Consider the following 27,178-nt stretch of genomic DNA (forward strand, 5'->3'; position numbering starts at 1 on the left):
GATTTTTTTAACCTGCATTATGCTTTTAGTTTACTATTATCATGTGTGCAGTCATTGTTGTCTGGCATGTTGTAGAATACAGTTTGTGTGTGAGTAAAGTGTGTATGTGTGTGTGTGTGTGTGTGTGTGTGTGTGTGTGTGTGTGTGTGTGTGTGTGTGACTTTCTGGGAGTCAGTGGAAGCCCCTAGGAGGCTAGGATACCTGGGTGGCCTATGGTGAATGGTGTGCCTAGGGAAGCATGAGCAGCCAAGATACCAGTCACTAACAATGTGAGATATCCTAGTCCCCTTAAACTCTACTTATTTTTCAGAATTATCTGAACCACATTGGGTTTCTTCTCTCTTATCAGCAAAGATCATTTTAGGTTACTTAATTGTAAATGGAAATCATGGAGAGGTGGGAATAAGAACAAAGCAGAAAAAAAAAAAGAAAAGAAAAAGTTGAAATAATGTCTCTGTAAGAGTCTCAAGTTTCCTTTCTTCCTGCTTAAAAACATCACAATCCTCTAATTAGAAGATGAAGGATAAAAGTGGGTGCACTGGTTCCCTTATGTGATTTCTCAACTAAGAAACCAAAGTGCTTTAATTTTCTATTTTCTAGCACTGAAATATATAACAATCTCATTAAGAGCTCTGTAGTGCATTGGTAAAGGCTAGGCAGAGTCATGCAGTGCTGACTGCAGAAGGGTGCTTAGGAATTGGAGGGAAAGTCTGGGTCATTTCAGATGCCTATTTTTCCTCTTTTTTATTAATTTATTCATATTTCATCTCAGTTGTTAGCCCATCCCTTGTATCCTTCCATTCCTCCCTTCCTCCCACTTCCTCCCTACTCCCCTCCCCTATGTCTGTGACTGAGGGGGAACTCCTCCCCCTGTATATGTTCATAGAGTATCAAGTTTCTCCTTGGTGACCTATTCTCCTTCCTCTGAGTGCCACCAGGCGTCTCCATCCAAGGGACATGGTCAAATATGGGGCACCAGAGTTTGTGTGAAAGTCAGATCTCCTTCTCCACTTAACAGTGGAGAATGTCCTGTCCATTGGCTAGCCTGGGTAGGGGTTCAAAGTTTACTGCCTATATTTTCCTTGGCTGTTGCCATAGTTTGCAGAGGATCCCAGGGCCCAGACCCGCCTGTAGTTTTCCAGGACCCACTGGATCCTTCTATTTCCTCATTCTCCCAGGCTTCTCACACTTAAAGTTTTAATAGGGTGTCCTCCCCTCTGACCCACTTTCCTGGTAGGTACAGTTTTTCATGGGGACATACACCTTGGACTAGTGTCTCGATATAAGTGAGTATATACCATTTATCTCTTTTGCTTCTGTGTGAACTCACTCATTATGATAATTTTTAGTTCAATCCATTTGTCCACAAATTTTGGGAATTCCTTGTTTTTAATAGCTGAGTAGTATTCCATAGTGTAGATGTACCACAGTTTCTTTATCCATTCTTCTAATGAGGGACACATAGGTTGTTTCCATGTTCTGGCTATTATGAATAAGGCAGCTATGAACATGGTTGAGCATATGTCCCTGTTGTGTGGTAGTGCATCTTCTGGGTATATTCCAAGGAGTGGAATAGCTGGGTCTTGAGGAAGCCCTATTCCCATTTTTCTGAGAAAGCACCAGATAGATTTCCAAAGTGGTTGTACTAGTTTGCCATTCCCACCAGCAATGAAAGAGTGTTCCTCTTTCTCCACATCCTTGCCAGCATGTGGTGTCAGTTGAGTTTTTGATCTTAGCCATTCTGATGGGTGTAAGATGGAATCTTAGTGTCGTTTTGATTTGCATTTCTCTGATGACTAAGGAGGTCAAGCATTTCTTTAAGTGTTTCTCAGCCATTTGATATTCCTCTGTTGAGAATTCTCTGTTTAGTTCTGAGCCCCATTTCTCTACTGGGTTACTTGGTTTGGTGGTGTTTAATTTCTTAAGTTCTTTATATATTTTGGATATTAGCCCTTTGTCAGATGAAGGGTTGGTGAAGATCTTTTCCCAGTCTGTAGGCTGTCGCTTTGTTCTCTTGACAGTGTCTCCTACCTTACAGAAGCTTCTCAACCTCATGAGGTCCCATTTATTAATTGTTGACGTTAAGGCCTGGGCTGTTGGTGTTCTGTTCAGGAAGTTGTCTTCTGTGCCTATGTGTTCCAGACACCTCCCCACTTTTTCCTCTAACTGAGTTAATGTCTCTGGTTTTAGGTTGAGGTCTTTAATCCACTTGGAATTGAGTTTTGCACAACGTGACAAATAGGGTTGTAATTGCATTTTTCTACATGTAGACATCCAGTTAGACAAGCACCATTTGTTGAAGATGCTGTCGTTTTTCCATTGAATGGATTTGGCTTCTTTGTCAAAAATCAAGTGACCAAATGTGTGTGGATTCATCTCTGGGTCTTCAGTTCGATTCCATTGATCCACTAGCTTATTGCTGTGCCAGTACCATGCTGTTTTAATTACTGTTTCTCTATAGTACAACTTGAGATCAGGTATGGAGATTCCTCCAGAGGATCTTTTATTGTATAGGATTGTTTTTGCTATTCTGGGCTTTTTGTTTCTCCATATGAAGTTGAGCATTGTTCTTTCAATATCTTCAAAATATTTTGTAGGTTTTCTGATAAGGATTGCATTGAATTTGTAAATTGCTTTTGGTAAGATGGCCATTTTTACTATGTTGATTCTCCATATCCATGAACAAGGTAGATCCCTCCATCTTCTGATGTCATTTTCTGTCTCTTTCTTCAGAGATTTAAAGTTTTTTTTCAAATAAGTCCTTCACTTGATTAGTTAGGGTTATTCCTAGATATTTTATATTGCTTGTGGCTATTGTGAAGGGAGTAATTTTCCTAATTTCTTCCTCTGCCTGTTTGTCATTTGTATATAGGAAAGCTACTGTCTTTTTGGATTTATTTTGTATCCTGCCAATTTGCTGAAGGTGTTTATCAGCTGTAGGAGTTCTCTGGTGGAATTTTGGGGGTCCCTTATATACACTATCATATCATCTGCAAATAGGGATAATTTGACTTCTTCCTTTCCCATTTGGATCCCCTTGATCTCCTTTTGATGTCTTATTGCTCTGGCTAGAACTTCAAGAACTATATGGAAGAGATATGGGGAAAGTGGGCAGCCTTGTCTGGTCCCCGATTTTAGAAAGATTTCCTTTAGTATCTCTCCATTTAATTTAATGTTGGCTATTGGTTTGCTGTATATAACCTTTATTATGTTTAGAAAAGTGCCTTGTATTCCCGATCTCTCCAGAACTTTAAACATAAATTGGTGTTGGATTTTGTCAAATGCTTTTTCTGCATCTAAAGAGATGATCATGTGGTTTTTCTCTTTTAGTTTTTTTATATAGTGGATTACATTGATGGATGTCCATATGTTAAACCATCCCTGCATGTCTGGAATGAAACTTACCTGGTCATGGTGAATGATGTCTTTGGTATGCTGTTGTATTCGATTTGCGAGTATTTTGATGAGTATTTTTGCATCAATGTTCATAAGAGAAATTTGTCTGAAATTCTCTTTTTTTGTTTGGTCTTTGTAAGGTTTAGGTATCAATGTGACTGTGGCCTCATAGAATGAATTTGGGAATATTCCATCCATTTCAATCTTTCAGAATAGCTTGAATATATCGGTATTAGCTCCTCTTTGAAGGACTGGTAGAATTCTGCTCTAAAACCATCTGGCCCTGGGCTTTTTTTGGTTGGGAGACTATCAATGGTTGCTTCTATTTCTATAGGCAAAATAGCACTATTTAATTTCTTTATCTGGTCTTGTTTCAAATTTGGCCAATGGAATCGGTTGAGAAAATTGTCCATTTCCCTTAGATTTTCAAATTTTGTGGCATAAATGCCTTTAAAGTAGGTTCTTATGATTTGTTGTATTTCTTTGGTGTCTTTTGTTATGTCTCCCTTTTCGTTTCTGATTTTGTTTATTTGGATAGTGTTTCTCTGCCTTTAAGTTAGATTGGCTAATGGTTTGTCTATCTTGTTAATTTTCTCAAAGAACCAGCCCTTGGTTTTGTTGATTCTTTGGATTGTTCTCTTTGTTTCTAAGTTATTGATTTCAGCCCTGAGTTTGATTATTTCCAGGCGTCTACTCCTCTTGGGGTTTCTGCTTCTTTTTTTTTTCCTAGAGCTTCCAGATGTGTTGTTAAGTTGTTTATGTGGGATGATTCCATTTTCTTTTTAAAGGCACTTAGTGCTATGAATTTTCCTCTTACCACTGCTTTCAATGTATCCCACAAATTTGGGTATGTTGTTCCATCATTTTTGTTGAATTTCAGGAAGTCTTTTATTTCTTCCCTTATTTCTTCAGTGACCCATGTGTCATTAAGTAAAAAGTTGTTTAGTTTCCACGTGCCAGTATGCTTTTTGTTATTTCTTTTGTTGTTGAAGTCCAGCCTTAGACCATGGTGATCTGATAAGATACAAGGTATTATTTCAGTCTTCTTGTATCTGTTGAGTTTTGCTTTGTGACCAACTATATGATCAATTTTAGAGAACGTTCAATGGGGTGCTGAGAAAAAGTTATACTCCTTCATGTTTGCGTGGAAAGTTCTATAGATATGTGTTAGATCCATTTGATTCATGACATTGGTTAATGAGGTTATTTCCTGGCTTAGTTTTTGAATCAAAGACCTATCCTTGAATGAAAGTGGGGTATTGAAGTCTCCCACTATTAATGTATGGGTATCGAGAAGTGGGGCAATCTTTGTTAATAACTCTTTTACAAATGTAGGAGCCCTTGTATTTGGAGCATAGATGTTCAAAATCCTGATGTCTTCTTGGTTGACTTTACCTTTGACGAGTACGAAATGTCCATCCTCATCTCTTTTGATTAATTTTGGTTGAAAGTCTATTTTATTAGATATTAGAATTGCTACCCCAGCTTGTTTCTTGTGACCATTTGCTTGGAATATTTTTCTCCAACCTTTTACTCTGAGGCAATGTCTGTCCTTGTGGTTGAGATGTGATTCTTGAATGCAGAAAAATGTTGGGTCGTGTTTATGCAACCACTCCATTAGTCTGTGGCTTTTTATTGGAGAATTGAGACCATTGACATTGAGAGATATTAATGACCAGTGATTGGTAAGTCCCTTCATTTTTGGTATTTGTAATAGTCGAGATTTTGTGAGGTTGTGTTTTGGAAATGCTATAGTTACCCATTTCCTATGTATTTTTGGTTGTAGTTTGACCAGTTGGGGTGGAGTTTTCCTTCTAGTAACTTCTGTAAAGCCGGATTTGTGGCTAGGTACTGTTTGAATTTGTTTTTGTCATGGAATATCTTGTCTTCTCTGCCAATGGTTATTGATAATTTTGCTGGAAATAGTAGTCTTGCCTGGTATTTGTGTTCTCTTTGGGTTTGCAGAACCTCTGTCCAGGCCCTTCTGGCTTTCATGGTCTCTGCTGAGAAGTCAGGAGTAATTCTGATAGGTTTGCCTTCATATGTTTCTCGGCCTTTTTCTCTTGCCGCTTTTAATATTTTTCCTTGTTCTGTATATTTTGTGTTGTTATTATTATGTGGTGGGAAGATTTTCTTTTCAGGTCTATTTTATTTGGTGTTCTGTAGGCCTCTTGTATGCTCATATTCATCTCCTTCAAATTGGGGAAATTTTCTCCTATTATTCGATTAAAGATATTTTCTGGGCTGTGGAGTCGGTTGCCTTCTCTTTCCTCTATCCCTATTATTCTCAAGTTTCATCTTTTCATGCTGTTTTTATTTCATGAACGCTCTGTGTCAGGAACTTTTCAGATTTAGCATTTTCCTGGATGGTTGTTTCTAGTTGTGCGATTGTATCTTCAAGTCCTGATATTTGTTCTTCCATTTCTTGCAATCTGTTAGATAAGGCCACCTCTGAGATGCTTGCTTTCTTTTCTGATGCTTCTCGATCATGTTTTTCTTCCGTGTGTTCCTTTATGAAAGCTTCCATTTTTATCTTCAGGTCTTGAACTGTTTTAATGATTTCCTTTACCTGGTTATTTGTATTTTTCTGAAATTCTTCAAATGTCTCTTTATATGACTTTTAAATCCTCAGCTCCCTTGTGTGCCTCCTCCTGCATTTGTTTAAAGATTTTATTTGTTTCTTCCATTATCATCTTACTTACTAAGGACTGGAGATCATTTTCGTGTATATTAATTGTTGTTGAGTTCTCCAGGTTGTTTTCATTGGGATTGCTGGGATCTGGAGTTGCCAACCTGTTTTGGCTTTTGTTAGCGTTCTTTCACTGTCCTCTTGTCATTTTGGTGACTCTGAAGTTGGGAGGTACTTTGTAGTGACCTTCCTTGTTTGAGAATGGATAGTTGATGCCTGATTATATGTAGGTTGCCCTTGCCTGTGGGGATCAGGGAGTATTTCCCTGGACCAGGCAGGTGATTCAGATTATACTCCTTGAGATTTTTCTCAACACCTTAGGCTCCAGGCTGCGTCATGCGAAGTAGGTTTTCGTTTGGGCCTTTTCACCTTACTGCTGTAATTCCAATCAGCAGTTTGGGGATCTAGAGTAAGGCCAGCACATAAGCTCTCTGGTTGTGTAGGCTGATCCCAGCTGCCTGTCCTTCCTCTTTCTTGTAGCCAGGACTCCAGGTGGATCAAATCTTCTGGGCTGTAGTTTTCTTTTAGCTCTGCCTTTATACTCTGTAGGAGGGTCCAGCCTCTCCCATGAATTTGGGAGTTCTTGCTGGGACTGCATCATCTGACCCAGCTAGGCTCTGCCTGCTGGAGATTACAGGATCAGTGCCTGGTGGGCCTGAGATAATATGGTTTCTGGCCACTGGCAGTATCCAAGGAGGCAGCAATTTCCACACTCCTATAAACCAGGACACTCCAGATTGCTTTAGATCAGTAGTTAGACCCTGCAAGCATGACCCACAGCTCCCTGTATCGTGGGAGGTTCTGTCGCACCCACAAGAATGGACCTGGCTAGGTTCTGTTGTTTGGGGAGTGCCAGGTCAGTTCTGGCAGCCCGGGCAGGCAGCTGGCGACAATGGCACTTCAGAGCACTGGCGGGAATCCCCTGTATCTTCTCTTTCTGCTAGTGAAAGCCAGGATGTCCCCAAATCACTTTAGGTCAACAGTTAGGCCCTGCAAGTATGACTCATGACTCCCTATATTGTGGGAGGTCCTCTGACACCTGCAGGAACGGACCCAGCTAAGTTCTGATGTTTGGGGAGTGCTGGGTCAGTGCCGGCATTCCGGGCGGGCAGCTGGCGACACTGGCACTTCAGAGCACTGGCGGGGCTCCCCTGTATCTTCTCTTTCTATCAGTGAAAGCCAGGATGCCCTCAAATCACTTTGGGTCAACAATTAGGCACTGCAAGCACGACCCATGGCTCTGTATATCGTGAGAGGTCCTCTGGCGCCCGCAGGAATACACCCAGCTAGGTTCTGTTGTTTGGGGAGTGCCAGGTCAGTGCCCGCAGCCCCGGCGGGCAGCTGGTGACACTGGCACTTCAGAGCACTGGTAGGGCTCCCCTGTATCTTCTCTTTTTGCCAGTGAAAGCCAGGATGCCCCCAAATCGCTTTAGGTCAACAGTTAGGCCCTGCAAGCACAATGCAAGGCTCCCTATATTGTGGGAGGTCCTCTGGTGCCTGCAGGAATGGACCCATCTAGATTCTGTTGTTTGGAAAGTGCCGGGTCAGTGCCGGCAGCCCTGGCAGGTAGCTGGTGACACCGGTGGTTCAGAGCACTGGCGGGGCTCCCCTGTACCTTCTCTTTTCACCAGTGAAGGACGGGATTCTCTCAGATCTTTTTAGGTCAGCAGTTAGATACTTCAAGCAAGACCCACATCTCCCGATAACGTGGGCGGTCCCACTGGGCTGTGGGAGCCTTCTGCGCTAGTTTCTAACTGCCCGTGTTTGCAGGGTCAATCCTTTGTGTCTGGCTTCAGATTGTGCCCAGGACTCAGCCTGGGAGCTACAGGCCAGCTCTAGTTGTTTTTGGTGTGTCGTGCCACCTGTGTTTCCACTCGGGCTAGGCAGGTGACCTCCACAGTTTGGCGTGGTGTGTATGGAGAGGTTCAATGGCAATTTCACCCTATTCACTGAGACTCCTCAGGCTGGGAACTCCTGAAAATCCCCTCCCCAAATGGCGAGTTTGAGTTTTATGTGCTGGCTGCAGCTTGGTTGTGGATTCTGTTTCAGGGTTTGCGGAGTGCGTTTAGCACCTCTGGGCTATTTCTTGTCACAGGGTTAGACCCACTGGTGGTCTGTGGAGTCTGGGGCCCCACTCACCTACAGTTCTCAAAATCCAGCAGTCTGTGGCTTCATTCACGTCTGTGGTCTCCAAGGAGTAGATCAGCTATGGTGCATACTGGTCGACACCATCTTGGAATCTCAGATGCCTATTTTTTGAAAGTAAGAATGAATGCAAAAGAGATGCACACAAGAAATGAGCAGCTGAGCGATGCACTCAAGCTCAGAGTGTAAAAGGTGCAGAATTGAATAGTATATCAGAATGTAGAGTGATAAGAATATAAGGAAGATTTGGGGTGACATCCCAGACACTAAGGAAGAATTTGTTACTTATGCTCATGATGACTTTGTAATCCTTGAAGATGCCTTCCCCACAAGTGACAGACATGTCACAGGAGACATAGGACCCCAGGGAAGAAGCTCTTTCTCTCTCCAGTTTGAGAGAGATGAATGCTCTAAAGCTGAGACATTTTTTAGACAAGGGATAGGGCTGTAAAATACTTAATAAAGCAGATAGGGAAATTTCCTTGTGCTTTAAATATCACTTAAAAATAAACCCAAGAGACAAGGATGTATCTCATTAGAAAGAAAAAAAAACACCCACAATCCCAGTGCTTAGAAGAGGAGGCAGAGGGTTCAAAGTCATTTCTATATACATCGTAAATTCAAGGCCAGCCTGATCTTACATGATATCCCAAGCTTTGTAAGATCAGGCTGCAGGTGTAGGTGAAAGTAAAAAAATGGAAGTTTATGCAGATCTCGGGTAGTGCTCAGTATTCTGGTGCTACATCTCAAAAGGAAATTGTGTTGGATTTCTGACTCAAAAGAAAATATGTCTACAATCCAGAAAAACAAAATAAGTTGAATATTCCTGGGCACCAAGGAAACCCTATGTCAAGAGTAAGGCCTTTTGCTTGTTTGGATAAAGATCTGAGGCCCTTCTCTGCAAAAAGTGCTTAGCATACGTATAGAGTGACTGTGAGAACACTAGGGTCCCAGTGCTTTGCTCAACATAAAAGCTTCCGTGTTTTTTCCAAACCTGCCCAACATGAGAATTGTGATAGTTAAGTATGGCATGGAAAAGTGTCATTTTATTAAGAAATCACACTTCAGTTTCTTAGTTCAATAAATTGTAATTTAAATAAATTATTTTTGTTGAATTTTGTAATTTCGTATCTGCATTGTAATTTGGCAATAGGGTACTTTCCAGCATTTTTATTACTATATATTTCTACCATAAGAGGGGTGTATCAAGGCAGGGTTCTTTAACATTACACAACTTATTATAATTATATACACGTATATTTATAAACACAAATAAACACACAGAACACACACACACACACACACACACACACACACACACACACACACGCATGCATGCTGGAAAGGCCAAGAATCTGGTAGTTTCTCAGCCTTTAAGCTGGATGTCTCCAGTGGTCTTCAATAGATTCTGGATTACTGAAGAAGTAGGGTTAATGCCAGTAGAGGAGTGGACTTGCTAGTGAAGCAAAAGACAGTAATCAGGCAAAAAGAAAAGCTTTCTTCTTTTCTGTCCTTATATAAAAGATGCAACCTAGATTATGGGTAGGGTTTCCCAGATCAAATGACCTAGATCTTTCCATCTCAAAGACCCCGATTAAAGGTGTGTCTTTTCCCAGTTCAAAAGGGCTGGAATGAAGATATGTTTTTTTAACCCTAAGAGCCAGATTATAGTGGATCTCCATACTTCAAATTAAGCAAAATTCCCTGTATTTGTGGACTTAAGGTAATTCCAGATATAGTCAAGTTTTCCTTCTAGTACCTTCTGTAAAGCCAGATATGTGGATAGGTACTGTTTGAATTTGTTTTTGTCATGGAATCTTTTGTTTTCTCCATCAATGGTTATTGATAGTTTGCTGGGTATAGTAGTCTTACCTGGCATCTGTGTTCTCTTAGGGTCTGCAGGACCTCTGTCCAGACCCTTCTTGGTTTCATGGTCTCTGCTTAGAAGTCAGGTGTAATTCTTATATTTTTGCTATCGTATGTTACTCGGCCTTTTTCTCTTGCCACTTTTATATTTTTCCCTTGTACTGTATATTTTGTGTTTTTATTATTATGTGGCAGAAAGATTTTCTTTTCTGGTCTATTCTATTTGGTGTTCTGTAGGCCTTTTGCATGCTCCTATGCATCTGCTTCTTCAGATTGGGAAATTTTCCTATGATTTTGTTAAAGATATTTCCTGGGCCATAGAATTGGGTGTTCTCTCTTTCCTCAATACATATTATTCTCAAGTTTCATCTTTTCATGGTGTCCTTGGCTTCTTGGATGTTATGTGTATCAGGAACTTTTCAGATTTAGCATTTTCTTTGATGGTTGTTTCTAGTTCTACGATTGTATCTTCAAGTCCTGATGTTCATTCCTCTATTTCTTAGATTCGGTTAGATAAGGTCACCTTTAATATGATTACTTTCTTCTCTGAAGCCTCTCGATCATGGTTTTCTTCTGTGTGTTCCTTTATCATAGCTTCCATTTTTGTCTTCAGATCTTTAACTGTTTTCATGATTTCCTTCATCTGGTTGTTTGTATTTTTCTTAAATTCTTCCAGTGCCTCATTATATGACTGTTTTATATCTTTAACCCTTTTATTTGCATCCTCCTCCAGTTGTTTACAGATTTATTTGTTTCTTCTATTATCATCTTTCTTACTAAGGGCTTGAGGTCATTTTCTTGTATTTCTATTGTTTTTGGGATCTCCAGGTTGCTTTCATTGGGATTGCTGGGATCTGGAGATGCCAAACTCTTTGGGCTTTTTTTTTTTCATTCTTTAGCTGTCCTCCTGTCATTTTGGTGTCCCTGATGTTGGGAGGTAGATTCTGTTGACCTTCACTGGTTGAAAGTGGATAGTTGGTGAATGATTATAGGTCAGGTGTCCTTGCCTGTGGGGATCAGGGAGTATTTCTCTAGAACAGGCAGGTGATCTGGATTCCACTCCTGGAGATTTTGCTCTGCATCTTTGGCTCCAGACTAAGTCAGCCAAAGTAGGTTTCTGTCTGGATCCTTTCCTCTTAATGCTGTAATTCAGATCAGCTGTTTTGGGACCTAGAACAAGGTCAGCACACAGGCACTCTGGTCGGGTAGTTTGGTCCCAGTTAACTGTCCTTCCTGTCACTTTATAGTCAAGACCTCAGCTGGATCTTATCTTTTGGGCTGTTGCTGTCTTTTAGTTCTGCCTCTAAACACTGCAGAGGCTTCCAGCCTCTCCCGAGAGCATGGCGGATCTTGCTGGGTCTGGGGGAGCTGATGCAGTTAGGTTCTATCTGTTGGAGAGTGCTGGGTCAATATCAGCGTCCCAGAGACAGGACCTTTTCAGACTGCTGGCAGACTCCAAGGTGCCTGCACTTTCTGTGAACCTGTAGCCAGACAGCTCACAGATCCTTAAAGCTGTAGTAATCTTTAGGTCAGAGATTAGACACCACAGGGGTGGCCAACCTCTCCTGGGAGATCCTGCTGGGCCTGTGGGAGCAGTCCAAGCTTGTTTCCAACTGCTGTTTGCAGGCTCAGTCCATTGTGACTGGCTCTAGATTGGGCCCAGGATAGCTCCGCAATCTGCACGCCCACTCTACCTGTTTTTGGTGGGCCCCGCCGCCTGTGTTTCCACATGACCTGGAGGACCTCTACAGTTTGGCATGGGGTGGGTGGAGGGATCCAAGGGGAATTTCACCCTATTCAGTGAGAATCCTCAGGCCAGGGGCTCCAGAGTACTACCTCCCAACACAGCGAGTTTGTGCATTATAGGCTGGCTGCAGCTCACATGTGGGTTCCATTTTAGCATCTGGGGAGTGGGTTCAGGACCTCTAGACTGTTGCTTGTCCTGGAGCCAGGCCACCAGTTGTCTGTGGAGTTTGGGACCCCACTCAGCTACACTTCTCAAGATCCAGCAGTCTGTAGCTTCATTCAAGTCCCTGGTCTCCGTGGTGTGGATAAGATATGTTACATACTGGTTGACACCATCTTGGTGCCCCTGACATAGGGTATTTTATTGCCCAGACTTATTCAAGTAATGAGGGCATCCTCAAGTTTCAGGTTCATCAGCTTCATAGTAACTTATCTCCATCACAGAGGGTATACTGCTTGAAAAGTTAGAGTTACTGGAGTAGTGGACTAATAAGCAGCTTGTGGCTGAGGAGATAAAGTGCTTGCTTTGTAAACACCAGGATCTGAGTTCAGATGTCAGAATTGATGGGTTAAAGAAAAACCTGTTCTTAGTAGCATGTACTTATAATGTTAGCACTTAGGAGATGGAGACCTCCAGGTGTATACCTGGGCCCTGCTCCTTCTGGGTAGCCTGGCCCGCTTTGATAATCAAGACTAGAACTTTTGTTTACATAGAAAGTAAAAATAAAGAAAGAGGAGGGCATGTGAAAAACAATACCTGAGGTTGACCTCTGGCCTACACACACACACACACACACACACACACACACACACACACACACACACCAGGGTTTTTCAAAGCCTGATTTTTCATAAAGGACTAAACCATGTTTTAAAAGACTTTAGACTTTAGTCTGGACATAAAATAGGAATGCCCACTGAAACACCCTGATAGTATAACTTCCCTTCACCTCTAAAAGTTTGCACGGGGCACATTTGCTAAACACATGTGTCAAATATCATGGGGCCTGCAGAGCTGAATGACATACATTTTTCACTGCAAAGTGTCTTCTTTGTAGATTAAAACTAGGTATTTGCCAATCACTCTGGAAGACAAATTCATTATGGAATATAAATGCAAAATAGATCCATTTGAACTACATTTTTAGCTCCTGTGTAGAAGGCTGGAGACTTGCTAACAATGATGACACAGACAACTCCTGTGTAAATAGGATACCCTCTTAGTTCTTCTCAGGAATTGTTCTTGTTTCCTCTGTCATGTTGAGTTCCATTAGGAAACTTATGAGCATGGAACAACTTCATTTTTGTATTTTTATTTATTTTCAGCATTTAGAGAACAGAACATGGAGTTTGCCGTCAGAGAATCATATCAGATTCTCAAATACAGTGCATACAAGCTAGACAGCAAAGTATTTTATATTACAAGAGCTCATTTGAGAAAATAAATAGATAGGCTTTGTAGCCAGCCATTCCTTGTTCAGTCTCTGAGTACCTAAGCAAACGAATAGAGGCAAGTGTTACGGGGAAAGTTGGCTGAGGTGCCAACCAGCATTTAGTACATGAATATGTCTGTTTTGTTTCACCTTGCTTTATTTTTGGAAAAAAAAAAAGAAGGAATATCAAAACCCCATGTCATCCTTTCCTGGATGAAGTATATTCTAAGACAACTGAATAAGAAGAATAAGTTTTCAGTCTTAGAATGATACATCTCACATCTCACAGTTATCTTACAGCTCTATAGAGACTCGGTCATCTTTTATCATTCACTTCAGTCCATCTTCTGCATAGGCAATAAAGAATCTCTAGTCTGTCAGCAGAGGGGGAATATAATGAGAATATCAGGTGGAAATATTGACACCTTTTGTTTAGAGTGGAGCATGTGCTCTGGTCCATTTCTGTTCAGATACTGGCACACTCTTAGTAACCCTAACAGATTATGCTTTCCTTGGGACCTTCCTCTATGTGGTGGATATCCTTAGTTGTCAATTTGATATACCCTACTTCCCATAGGGAACAGAGCTTTAATGAGGAGTTACCTAATTTGGGTTTCCTTGTGGGAGTGTCTTTGGGAGATTAGCTAAATTAATTAATGTGGGAGACACAGTCCATTCTTGGTAGCACATTTCCTAGGCAAGGAGTCCTGGGCTATTTAAAAGTGTAGAAATAGAGCTGAACACCAGCAGGAAAGCAAGTGACAGGTGTGCATGTGTTCCTCTCTGCTCTTGGCTATGTATGTGGTAAGCTGCTTCAAGCTCTTGCTCTTGTGACTTCTCTGTTAATCTGGGCTGTAACTTGAAATTATATAACAATAAACTCCTTTCTTTTCTAAGTTGCTTTTTGTTAGGGTATTTTCTCAAAGGGAAAGAAGAGAAAATAGAATACCCTGTGTTGTTTCCAATTGCTTGTGAACCAGAACACTTACTTTATTTTCGAGCTCAGCTCCAAACCCTCTACCAAGAACTTTGCCCAGACCTAGCTTTTCTATTTGTCAGTTGCTAAGATCTCTACATTTCATAACTACACAGCATGTCATATCACATTGCATATGTTTATATGTCCATTTGTATGAGAATAGAAAGTCCAGTTTCTCTTTTTACAATTACTAGAGGATAATATTGTTACTGGTAGGAGCATACCTCAGCTTCTGCATGTGGTGTAAAAGGAAACTTAATATTCAGAGAGGACACTACTACTGAGATCACTTACTCTGCATTAATTTCAGATGCAAGTATATAGACACTAGCCATCTATATTCTATGATAGAATATTTTTTCTTTTTAAAGTTTTGTTTATTTAATATTTGTACATACAGTATTCTGCCCATGTGTGTGCCTGCATGCCAGAAGAGGGTGTCAGATTTCATTATAGATGATTGTGAGCCACTATGTTGTTACTGGGAATTGAACTCAGGACCTGTGGAAGAACAGACAGTACTCTTAATCTCTGAGCCATGTCTCCAGCCCAGGAATATTTTCAAGTAATATTGCTCTGTGCATGCTGAGTAAACTTAAACATGGAGAAGAAAAATTTAAAAAGGTAGGGGTAGCATGTTATTGAACACTGAAGTGAATACAAACATTTACAAAGTACTTATTCCTTATCATCTCCTTATAAAACAACTAAAACTTAAAATAAGATTTGTAAAAACAGGTTTATAAAACTCATAAATGGTCTAGAGAGATAACTCAGTGAATAAGATGATTGCTTTGTACCATGTGGATTCATGTTTGGTGCTCAGAACCTTTGGAAAGTGCCAAGTGTTGTTGTGCCCTTGAAATCCCAGTGCTTGTGAAACAGAAACAGGATGGTTTCTCATGCTCACTGGCAGCCAGTTCAGGCTGAATTGGTGACCACGAGAATAAGAGACCTCCATACGGAAATATGGAGGATATCTGAGGAATGAAAGCTGTGATTGACCTCTGGCTTCATTATGTTCATAAACATACCGAAATATCTACACATGGGTACATGCATTCACACAACCATATACTGACATACATGCAAAATTTCACATAACAAATCTGCCAACACTAACATACACACATGAAAACAGCCAGAAATTCTTAGGTTTTAATACAAAACTTCATAGTTGAGCTAGGTGTTGTATTATAGGCCTCAGTCTCAGGTGTCATGAGGCTCAATTGGGAGGATTTTGAGTATAGCTTGAGCTACCTAAAAAGACCCTCACTTAAACAAACCAACAAGTTAAAAATAAGAGCCACCAAAACTTAGTTTTTTGTTTTATACTATATCCCATTACCTTTGTTGTTAAGGTCCTTACTGTATCAAGACTTCATCTTTGAAACAGAGAGTAAAACAATGTGGTTGTGCTTCTAACCGAGTGGCTTGGGTAGAAACTGTGTGTAGAGAGGAAAGCTAGAGTCTTATCTGGAATGAACCCTGAAGACTTGAGGTAGCAGGGTGGGATTTCTTTCTATGACACATGTAATGAAAGTGTCATGGCTACTTTCTCAGAGACCTCACTAAATGCTGATCACAATACCTAACTTGTAGAGTAACTGAGTGAACTCTGCCATTTCATCTCAAGGAATACTTTCCAAGTTGCTTGGACCATTGTGTAATGATAGAGCTGTTCTCAGCAACAAAGTGTTCTGAAGTACAGAGATGCCATCCCCTCTAAGATTCTAGGAATTACATTATTCCGATTGAGTGCTGGTGAGCTGACATACAGGCCAGTTTAGGCAAAATCAGGCCAAACTAGGAGCAGCTAGTGGAAGGAATGAAGATAAAAGAACTGTTTATCTCTAACCTTAATGTTCATTTGCTTTTAATTTTTGATCTTTAATATTTGTTTTAGTGTGTGTGTGTTTGTGTGTGTGTGATATATGTGCAGCTGTGTATGGGGAATTATGCACATACTCACAGGCAGTGGCTAGAAGATGATGTTAGTTGTCCTGGCTATCATTTTCTACTTTATACCTTTCAGACACTAAGCTTGTACCTAGGTTGCTGGCCTGAAACCCTTCCATCTCCTCTCTTGACCATGTTGTGTCACTAGACAATAAAAAGGCATGTGAAGATTTTACATGGGTGCAGAGGATTCTAATGCAGATTCTCATGCTTATGTAGAAAGGGTTCTTATCAAAGCCATATCCCTAGCTCCAATTTTTGGCCTTTCTAATGTTTAAAATGGAGATTTTTCAGTCTCCTGCTGAATTCTTTGTGTACTCAGAAAACGATGACCCTCTTCTTGCCTGTATTTCTTTGTGACACTGAAACTCCATAAAGGTGTAGTGGGTGGGTGATCCTATATACAACATACCTAAGCTGGGTCAGGTGTAAAATAGAAACTATGGCATTAATGGTAGGCAATATATAAAGCAGTGGTCTTTCTGTTTTCCAGGCTTGTAATGGCCAAGCTTAAACAATTCTCTTTCCTCAGCCTCCTAAATAGCTGGGACTTATAAAAGTCAGATCTCAGGAAGTGGGAGGGAGGGAAGAATGGGAGGAAACAGGGGAAGGGCTAACAATTGAGATGTAATGTGAATAAATTAATTAAAATATGTAATAAAAAATAAAAGTCAGATCTCTTTTATAAAGATTTATGTTTGCATGTAGGGAGGTGAACATATGTGTGAAGGTGTGCAAACATGAAAGTGAGGCTGTATGGAGGTCAGAGATCAAACTAGTGCTTTTTTAAAGGAGTAGACCATACAGTTTTTCAAGAGAGGGTTTCTCACTGGAACCTGGAGTGAGCATATCATGTGGCTAGGATGACTGCCTACTGGCCCCAAGAATCTTTCTACTTTTGTGTCCTTACACTGTGATGACAACCATGCAACACCCCACCTGGAATTTTGGACTCTGTTTTTCAAAGTGTCACACTGCCCTTGCTGGATCTCTCCATCCTCCTCGCAGTGGCTTCTCTTATGTTCCTGACAATGAGGAAGAAGCATGCTTGGGAAATATGCCTGAGTCCCTCACATGCACAGAACCCAGAAGAAATAGAAACCAGAAGACAAAGCAAAGCAAACTGATTTGGTAACATATGCTCTCAATACAACATGGCAAAAAGGCATGGCAGGGGAGGGCAGGAGAAACTCAGAACTCTGGCATGTGTAGTAACTTCAACAAGAGAATATCAATTTCAGAGGGTGGAAAAAGCAAGGAACTGTTTTTGTAGAATTACAGGAAGCAAATATTTGAATAGAAAATAAGGTATTAGGGTTCTTTTAAAAAAATAGGTTTCTTGGATTTCATATCTTAGCTGATCAGAAATAACTTTGGAGAAAGTGTTTTGTTCTTTAGGTGGAGACAAGAGTGGTGTTCGGTGGCTTTCCAAATGAGTGTCCTGACCTGGGACAATCAGAGAGAGAGAGATAGCATTTATGGGTGTGTTCTTATTTGTGTCTTTTAAAATGCGATATGCATAAGCATTATATGTGGTCTTTCATGTGTGTGCACATATATATTTTATGAATGTCTGTGGATGTTTTTATGAATGTCTGTGGATGTTTTTATGAATGTCTGTGGATGTTGGAGAATAATCTGCACTGTCACTCTTCATCTCTTTTTCACCTTGAGTCTTGAAGTAAGAGCTCTCAATGATGCAGTAGGGCTAGCTATACTGGGATCCCCAGGATTTTCTTATTTTTTCTTCTCCACTCCTAAGATTCCAAGTGAATGCCACATTCCTAGCTTATTTTTGTAGGATTAGGGCATGGGACTCAGCTACTTATGCTTGCAAAACAAACGTTTTACTCACTGAGCTATCTCCCAAGCCTTTGAATCTTGTTGTTGTTGCTTGTTTATGTTGTTTGGTTTATTTGATTGTCCTTTAATACTATAAGCCATTAATGTGGCCTGTTTTAGGGTGACATATTCTGGTTCCTTTTATGGCCATGTCTGTCTCTGAGAAGGCCACATCAGAGCTATCAGTTTCCAAATGTCATGTATAGAGGTGGATGAAATGGCTAAATGGTTACTCAGACCCAGATCTGTTCACTGGGTGATCAAGAATGTGATCTTGATCAATAGAGTGCTTTATGGCGGCTTCTCTGAAAATGAAAGTACTTGGAAACAAAAAGGTTAAGATGAAAAAAGGATGAGAAAACAAAGATAAGAATATCATCTGGCCACGGCTGGGCTTTCTTTTTTGTAGGAATGCTGTTACCAATATTTTCAGCACCTGGGACAGAGAAACAACACTTTTTGTGTCTGTCACCATTTCTCAGTGTTATTTGTATGTGCATGTCTCTACACCTTCCTTTGTGTATGGGCACAAATGCATATGTATGTGTGCACAGGAAAAAAGATAAACTTAAGTTTTCTTACACATTTACTTGATATTTTATTTTGAATCAGTATGTCTCAGTGTCATGGAACTCATCATATGGGTAGATCACAGAACTCCAGGGATTGTCTTCTTTGTTCCTAGGATTGCAAGGCCAAATTTTCTGTTTGCTTGCTTGTTTGCTTAGTGTGAATTCTGGAAATCAAACTTCAGTCCTAATTCTTTCAAGGCAACATGGTGACAAGCAAGCCTCTACTGAATGCTTCTCCTCCCTCATTGCTGTGATTCTGTAATTTTTTGTTCATTTAAAAATAGTGCTTCTCTTACTTACGGTATCTCTTTTTTAATTTTAAAGATTTTTAAAATTATTTGTGAGTGTGTGTATGTCTGTGTGTCTGTTTGTTTGGCTACTTGTCTATATGTGTACCATATGTATAAGGGTATCCAGAGTGCAGAAGAGCGTATCAGGTCTGAGGCACTGGAATTATGAGTCAGTGTGAGCTATGCATGTGAGTGCTATGAGCCAAACCCAGGGCCTCTTCAAAGCAACATATGCTCTCAGTGGCCAAGACTTCCCTCCAGTACCATTTTGAATCTCTTGTAAAGTACTTTTCAGAGCAGTATTTTTAGTCTGACATAACCTTGGGAACTATGACTTTATAGGACTTTGGTAAGTTTGGGGGCCACCAATTAATTTAGACAGAAATGCTGTAATTGAAGTCATGCCCACTGACGTTCATGTCAGCCCATCATCAACATAGGGTGGGTTTGTTTTCATGCTCCCAATAGACTGGACTCCATTTAGATTTGGACTACCAAAAAGAATTTTTATTTTTTATATTTGCATGTTCATACTTTAGACATAGCATATTGTTAGGATTGCTTGCAGTGTGTTTCATAGAATGACTTACTGGATCATTAGAATGCCAAGATATCTAGATATGTCACAGGCAAATCATACATAAGGTTATCGATTTGTATATAGTGACTGTTGTTATAAACTGCCTTTAATAGCTGATGTCAAAGTACACAGTAAAGTATAGCTAAGGCTTGAGTAAAGGTGAAGCTGGAAGTAGATATCAGTCTTGGTAAATTCCATTTCTTCAGAAGTCACCGTGTTGGCATGATTCTTTCTTCCTGCAATGTAAAGGCTGTATCATCAGCACCAGGGCCCTGGAGTCGAAGCACCTCCTGACACCTTTCCATCTAATACCACAACCTGATATTTTCCATGTCCTTTGAGCTCTGTTTGTGGACTCAGATATCAAAAGACTGCTTACTCCAATGTGGTCCCCTGACAGTCATTATCTGAGTTTTGTGATTCTCATTAGTTTTAACACTATTTTTATTTTCTTTGTTGAAACAAAGTGAAGACAAATTCTAAAAACTCTAGTCCACTAGAGGTTTGATAATCTTAATTTAAAAATGGCTGCTAAATAAAATTTTCAAAAACATTTACCTAGTTACTAGAATTAACTTAATCTTGTTTATGTCTACAGATAGTGCATATTGACATCATCTGGTAAATATTCTAGCACACAGGACACTACAAGGAAGAAGAGACATAGGATTGAACCAGTTTTTGAATTATTTATTTTAATTTTTGAGATGATAATTATATCATTTATCTTGTTCCTCTTCTTCCTCCAAACATTCCAATATACTTTACTTGCTCTATTTCAAATTTATGGGCTCTTCTGAAATTAATTATTGTTACACAGATGTATGTACATTTAAAGCAATATAAAGACAACAATAGACATGCTAAGAAGTATTGTATCATTTTTAATGCTTAAAAATATGTACTGAGAAGGAAAAGAGACAGTTCACTGAAGAAAAGGCTTGCCATGCAAATATGAGTAATTGACTTCAGATTTACAGCACCCACAACTAGGAGTCCGGCATAGTTGGGTACACTTGTAACCCCAATGCTTGGGAAGCAGAGACAAGTAGATCTCTGAAGCCCAGTCTTACAAATTTGGTGAGTTTCATTTTTTTTTCTCAAAAAACAAGATATGCAGCCTGAAAAGGTGGTTAAATCCTCAGGACCATAAGGTGGAAGGAGAGAACCAACCCTACCATGGTTTATTCTGACCTGAAGTGCACTCCATGGCATGTGCACATCAAATTAAAAACGGGGGTGTGCACTACACATAGTAATGGAATAAAACACGTGGTGTTAATCTCTGACAACTATATGCACACATTGAATGTGTACACATGTGCCCATGTGTGCGTGCACACTTAAACACAAAGAAGCGCATGTGCGTGCATACACACACACACACACACACACACACACACACACACACACACACACACGGTTTCATATTTGTTTCCATAGTTTTACAGTAGAAATATAAAGGGCGAAGTTGCAAAACTATAGCGCTGACCTTGGTACTTGAAAAGGTGAGGTCTAAATGAAAGTATTTTGCTGTCTGAACACTATCATTATCTCTAATGAGAGAGAACATCACAAGGACGTTTCAAATTATACCTTAGAAAATAAATTATCTGCCAGAACTGTCCTCAGACTATTTTCCTCTGATATGAGAACACAGATCCTTCTGCTCTGTCTGGTCAAGCTACAAATCTGCTCTGTGCTGAGAGGTGTAGCACTTTGTAGAAACTCCTGGCTATTATCTTTCAACAGCAATGTTGAGTTTACTCATTGCTGTCTTTTAATAGACACAAACATTGCTACATCCAAAGCATATTTGTGGAATGGAATCTCATTCTTGTTGTATATATGCCATTTTCTCCTCTCTTAAGAGCTAATACAGTTGGAGTGGCTGATCATCTGGCCATGGGACTAAGCCTTAGGAATGCAGGTATTTTTCAAAAATTAATTAATTTACTCACTTTATATCCTGATCATAGTCCCCTCCCTCTTCACCTTCCAGTCCTTCTCTCCTTCCTTCTTCTCCACTCACTGGCTCCCCTGTTCCTTAGAGAAGGGAAGCCCCCACTACCACCAACCCATCCCACCTTCTCTACTCAATTTAGCACTGAGCTGATCCTCTTCCCCAGTAGCCAGGTGAGGCAGCCTAGCCAGGGTCAAGTGACCAAAAAGTAGGCAACAGTGTCCATGTCAGAGAGAGCCCCTACTCCCCTTACTAAGGGATGGACATGAAGCCTGAACTTCCCATTGGCTACATCTTTTTTGTGAGCCAAAGTAGAGAATATGCATAGCCTTTGGTTAATGTTTCAGTCTCCGCACACCCCACTGGGCCATGGTTAGTTGCCTTTGTGAGTCTTCTTGTGGAGATCCTGTCACCTCTAGGTGCTTTTATCCTCCCCCCCCCACACTTTTCCACAGGACTTACTATGCTTTGTCCAATGTTTTTGTGTGAGTCTCAGCATCAGTTTTAATTCACTGCTGGATTGAGCCTCTTAGAAGACATCTATGCTAGACAAACTTCTGCAAGCTAAGCAGAATAGTGTTAATAGTGTCAGGTGTTGGCTGTTTCCCATGGCATGGGTCTCAGGTTGGGCCAGGAATTGTTTGGATATTCCCTAAATCTCTGCTTCATCTTTTTCACTGCATATCTTATAGGTTGGGTAAATTTTGGGTCAAAGTTTTTATGGGTAGGTTGGTGATCCTTTCATTCCATTAGCAGTCCTTTATAGTTAGAGGTTTTCATCTTCATTCTTCATAACTCCTGCTACTAGAAGTCTCAGCTACAGTCAACACCATATCCTCCCAGAAGCCTACTCTCTCTTAGGACTCCAGTTATCAGAGAGATGCCTGCACCCATTAACAGTTCAAGCTCGAAGATCAATACTTAATAAATGAGACTTTGAAACTGAAAAGCTTCTGTAAGGCAAAGGCCATTGTCAATACAAGAAAATGGCAGTCATAGATTAGGAAAAGGTCTTCACCAATCCTACATACAACAAAGGTCTAATATCCAAAAAATATGAAGAACTTAAGAAATGAAACATCAACAAGCCAAATAACTCAACTAAAAATGGGGTATAGAGCTAAATAAAGAATTTCAACAGAGGAACCTAGAATGGCCTAGAAGCACTTAAAAAATCCTCAATGTCCTAATTCATCAGGGACATGCAAATCAAAAGAATGCTGAGGTTCCATCTAAATAGATAAGATAAAAAACACAAGTGACAACACATGCTGGAAGGCAAGCATGTAGAAAAAGGGTGACATTCCATCATTGTTAGTGTTGAGTGTCAACTTGTATAACCATTTTGGAAAGCCATGTGGCACTTTTGCAGAAAACTGGGAATATCTCTACCTCAAGAATCACTTATACCATGCCCAAAAGATGCTCTACCATACAACAATGACACTTGATCAGTGATGTTCCTAGCAGATTTATCCATAAGAGGTAGAATTTGGAAACTCCCTAGATGTCCTTCAAGCAAATAATGGATGATGAAATGGTGGTACATTTACACAAAAAGAAATCATGAAAATTTCAGGCAAATAGATAGGACTAGAAATGAATGAGGTAACATAGAGCCAGAGAGATACACATAGTATGCACTCACTTATAAGCTATATAGCACAAGATAAACATACTACAATTCATAAACCCAAAGAAGATAGGTAACAAGGATGATCCGAGGGAGGATGTTTAAATCTTTCTTGGAAGGAGAATTAGAATAGACAGCTGAAGTGGTTGAAGAGTGAGAACAAGACAGGAGAGGAAGTGGAGAGAGAAGTGAGGGTGTACTTCAGACCTTGGGAGATCTATGAGGGGATGGGGGGTTAGAGGGAGGGCAGATGGCTTGCACAGAGGATTATTATTCTAAGGAGAGAACAGGTGTAATTGTGTTTTTATTTAAGTGATGTTCTCTATTCTAAAAGTGCTGCTTTCTAGTGGAGTTCCTCTGAACTTCTAAGAGGTTTATCTGGGTGTGGGAATTTTTTATGTTCTGTCTAAGAAATTTTTCCTTTTTTATTCTCTTCTGGTTTTCTCTACTGGATATTAGCCAGAGCCTATAAGTGTTTTCCCTGGTACCCAGGTTCTCTCATTCTCTCTCTGAAGTGCCCCTTCCTACCACGTGGCCACCTGCCACTGTGTGGCTAACTTCCATGTCTCCTTACCTCAAACATAATGCCTTTTTTCCTTTATCTTCTACATTCCAGTCCTCTGAGTAGTTACTGATATTTTCACCTTTGCTGCATTGGCGATTTCTTTTACACTGTGATGCAATTCTTTTCAAACTTCTAAATAAGTCTATTCTTAATTATTCTACTGAGGAGATTAGGAAAGAGGGCATCTTAATTTCCCTGGTATAGTCTGATAACCAGAAAGAGATGCCCCAAATTCTCAGTAATATTGTATGTCTCTCTGTTCATGGCGTGCTTGTACATGCAATCACATGGACATATGGAGGTCAATGTTGGATATCTTATGAAGTCACTCTCCACCTTATTTTTTTGAAGTAGCATCTCTCACTGAACCTGGAGTTCTGCAATTCAGCTTGGATTAGAGTCAAAAATTGCTCCACACAACTTCTTATATAGATTCTAGCAATCAAGTTCAGGTCCTTGTGCCTATATTCTAAGCACTCTACTAATGGCCATCTTCTAAGCATTTCCAACAGCTTCCATCTGATTTCCTTTTAGGAACTCAGTTTCTCTACAGAAAAATGTGCTATGATTCTCCTATAGGTCACTTCTTGCCTCTATGCTCTCTGTCTAACTTAAGAATTCATATTAATGTTTTGTAATATTTTTCTTTGTTTCTTATTTGATGTCTCATCTTTATCATTAACATATCTGCCTAATTTCTTCTTTTTCATTCATTTTTGATAAATGTGGTTAACCATTTTATTTTACTATTTATGAATTTAAATTATGATTTTTGTTTTTTTTGCTCTTATAGATTATAAAGAAACCAATGCTTGTTTTACTCAAGAACACTCACGCATTTCATTTTTTAATATCTAAGCCTGTGATTCACTTGTAATTTGATCTTGGTATCTCCTTTATGACGGGGTCGAGTATTACCTTCCTCCCAATGGTTTCACAGTCATCTTAGCAACCCTAGATAAGGACTTAGAAAAGGAATCAGATCCAGCTGAACCTCATTGCAGCTCAGCTTACAGGGACTTCACTGGAAACAGTAATTCTGTGAAGTAGCTCAGTAAAAGAACACTTATTATTTCTATGTTCTTAGTATGCTTTAAATTGAACTCAGTCCTAAGGCCAAGTGATTGAACAAGATGAACTAGAGTGTTAAGTTCCATCTAGGCCAGATGTTCTATTCTATCTATCTATCTATCTATGTATCTATGTATCTATCTATCTATTATCTATCTATCTATCTATCTATTATCTATCTATCTATCTATCTTTCAATTATCTATTATCTATCTATCTATCTATCTATTATCTATCTATCTATCTATCTATCTAATATCATCTATCTTTGGGTCTTACTATGTGGCCTGAAGTTCACTATGTAGAACAGGCTGGCCTCAAATTGAAAGCTGCTTGTTTTCCCTTAATGGGCCTTCATTAGTACACTAGTGCCCCCTCTGAACAGGAGCTGGCATTTCAGGCCTTTGGGAAAAATGAGGCTACTCAGTGGCACAAAGACATATCTGGATTTCAGCCAAAGAATAAACTTGTTCCTCTACTTTGATTTTTTTTTCAACACAGAGTTTCTCTGTGTAGCCCTGGTGTTCCTAGACTCACTTTGTAGCCCAGGCTGACCTTGAACTCATAGTGATCTGCCTGCCTCTGTCTCCCAAGTGCTGGCATTACAGGCAGGCATGAGCCACCACGCCTGGCTTGTTTTTTGTTTTTTGTTTTTGTTTGTTTTTTACACTAAACTTCTTATCTAACTTCTACCTTCTGTTATGAGTCACCTCTGTCGGGAAAAGTCAAAAAATTCTTGTATCTTTAAGGCTATTACTCGTGCTATGTCCTAATATACAACAAGTTCAGTTTTGTGCAATCACAGCCTCATGACACCTGTCCTTTGGGAAATGCTAAATTAAAGTTATGCAGAAAAATGAATGCTGGAAATGTAAGCCATGTTTTCCCTAATTTGACACAGGTTTCAACAATAATTTAAACTCATATTGCTAAAAAAGAATTAAACATGCAAGTAAACACACACTCTCCAAAACAAAGAAAACAATAGTTAAAAAAAATAAAGAGGAAAAAGAAGATGCTAAAACCAAACAGAAAACCAAGCACATGCAATAAAAGCAAGAAAATGTTGGAGATCATAGATGAAAGGGAGAGAAACAAAATAGCAGAGCTGCAGAGGTGAATTCTTGTACATAAAACCAGGACCAGGGACTGGAAAGGTGGTCTAATGGGTAAAAGTGAATTCATGATGAAGGCTTGAATTCACACCCAAGGACCCACATAAAAGCCAGAAAGAACTGCTACTCTTTACTTACACAGGCCTCTGAGCCTATGGCAAATGCAGTGGAACAAAAACAAGGGACCCTGGAGAAAACAAGGAGGATGATGAGCATGCCATCTGAGGTTGTTCCCTGACATCAATATGCATACCTCAGAATACTCTGCTAGATAGATTTTGTCAACTTTACACAATCTAGAATCGTCTCAGAGAATGGAACATCAGTTGTTAAAAATGTCTCCAAAAGACTGGCCTGTAGGCAAGCTTGTAGGACTCTTTTTTTGAATAATGATTGAAATGCACAGTGAATTATAGGTAATACTATCTAATGGCAGGTGGTACTGTATGGTATAATAAAGCAGCCAGAACAAGCCAGGAAGAGCAATCTAGTAAGCCATACTCTTTCATGGCCTAGGCACCAGTTCTTGATTCTGGTATCCTACCTTGAGGTCCTTCCCTGACTTCTCTGTATGGTAGACTACAACAAGCTCAAAATGAAATAAACCCTTTTCCCTCAAAGTTGCTTTTGGTCTAGGTGTTTTATCACAGGAATAGAAACCCTAACTAAGGCATGGAATATTCCGGTGTGATAAGTGCAAGTACATACATTGTGTGTGCGTGCACGCATGCACACACACACACATACACACACACACACACACACACACACACACACACACACACAGAGTAGAGTCTAAAAAGCAATGAATGCACCTTGCAAAATTATCCTAAACATATAAACTATAGAAGCGATCTAGTTTTGCAACTGGAGTTGAAGATATGTTTTATAAAAAACATATCTCTGTCTTAAAACATAAAAGCACATCACCAGCCCTTCTTCAACTACTGTGAAGCTATGTTTAGCTTCCTAAGATGTTCAAAATAAGACATTTTCATCTAGACCTCTGCTGAGGAGAGCACTGGCTTCTACCTCAGAAAGCAATCTAGGAGCTGCAATGGCTAGTGCCTTTTAGTAATCTAATCTCTGCATGTATGCCTGCTGCCTTGTCTTCTACATCATGGCCACTATCCACTTGAACTATGTGCCAGACACAGTCCTTCCTCCTTTAAGTTGTTTGGTCAGTAATTTGTCACAGTAGTGAGAAAATTACCTAAAACAATCATGAGTACCAGAATAGCAGGAAATGTTTGTCATGGAAATTATCTTAGGTCTGGGGAGCAAGAGTAAAGTCATTTTTCCAAAGTAAAACAGGCACTTCTTTGTAGCCATAC

At 39.9% G+C, this 27,178-nt stretch overlaps 1 protein-coding gene across 1 annotated transcript in view; it reads left to right on the forward strand.

Annotated features, from left to right (window-relative positions):
• The window catches only part of CNTNAP5 (contactin associated protein family member 5), an 893,510-nt gene that overhangs the window by 558,108 nt on the left and 308,224 nt on the right, over positions 1–27,178 (forward strand). The gene's annotated exons all lie outside the window — the stretch shown is intronic.

Source organism: Acomys minous, assembly GCF_964271855.1.
Source record: "Acomys minous genome assembly, chromosome: 1".
In the NCBI taxonomy this organism is placed as follows: domain Eukaryota; kingdom Metazoa; phylum Chordata; class Mammalia; order Rodentia; family Muridae; genus Acomys; species Acomys minous.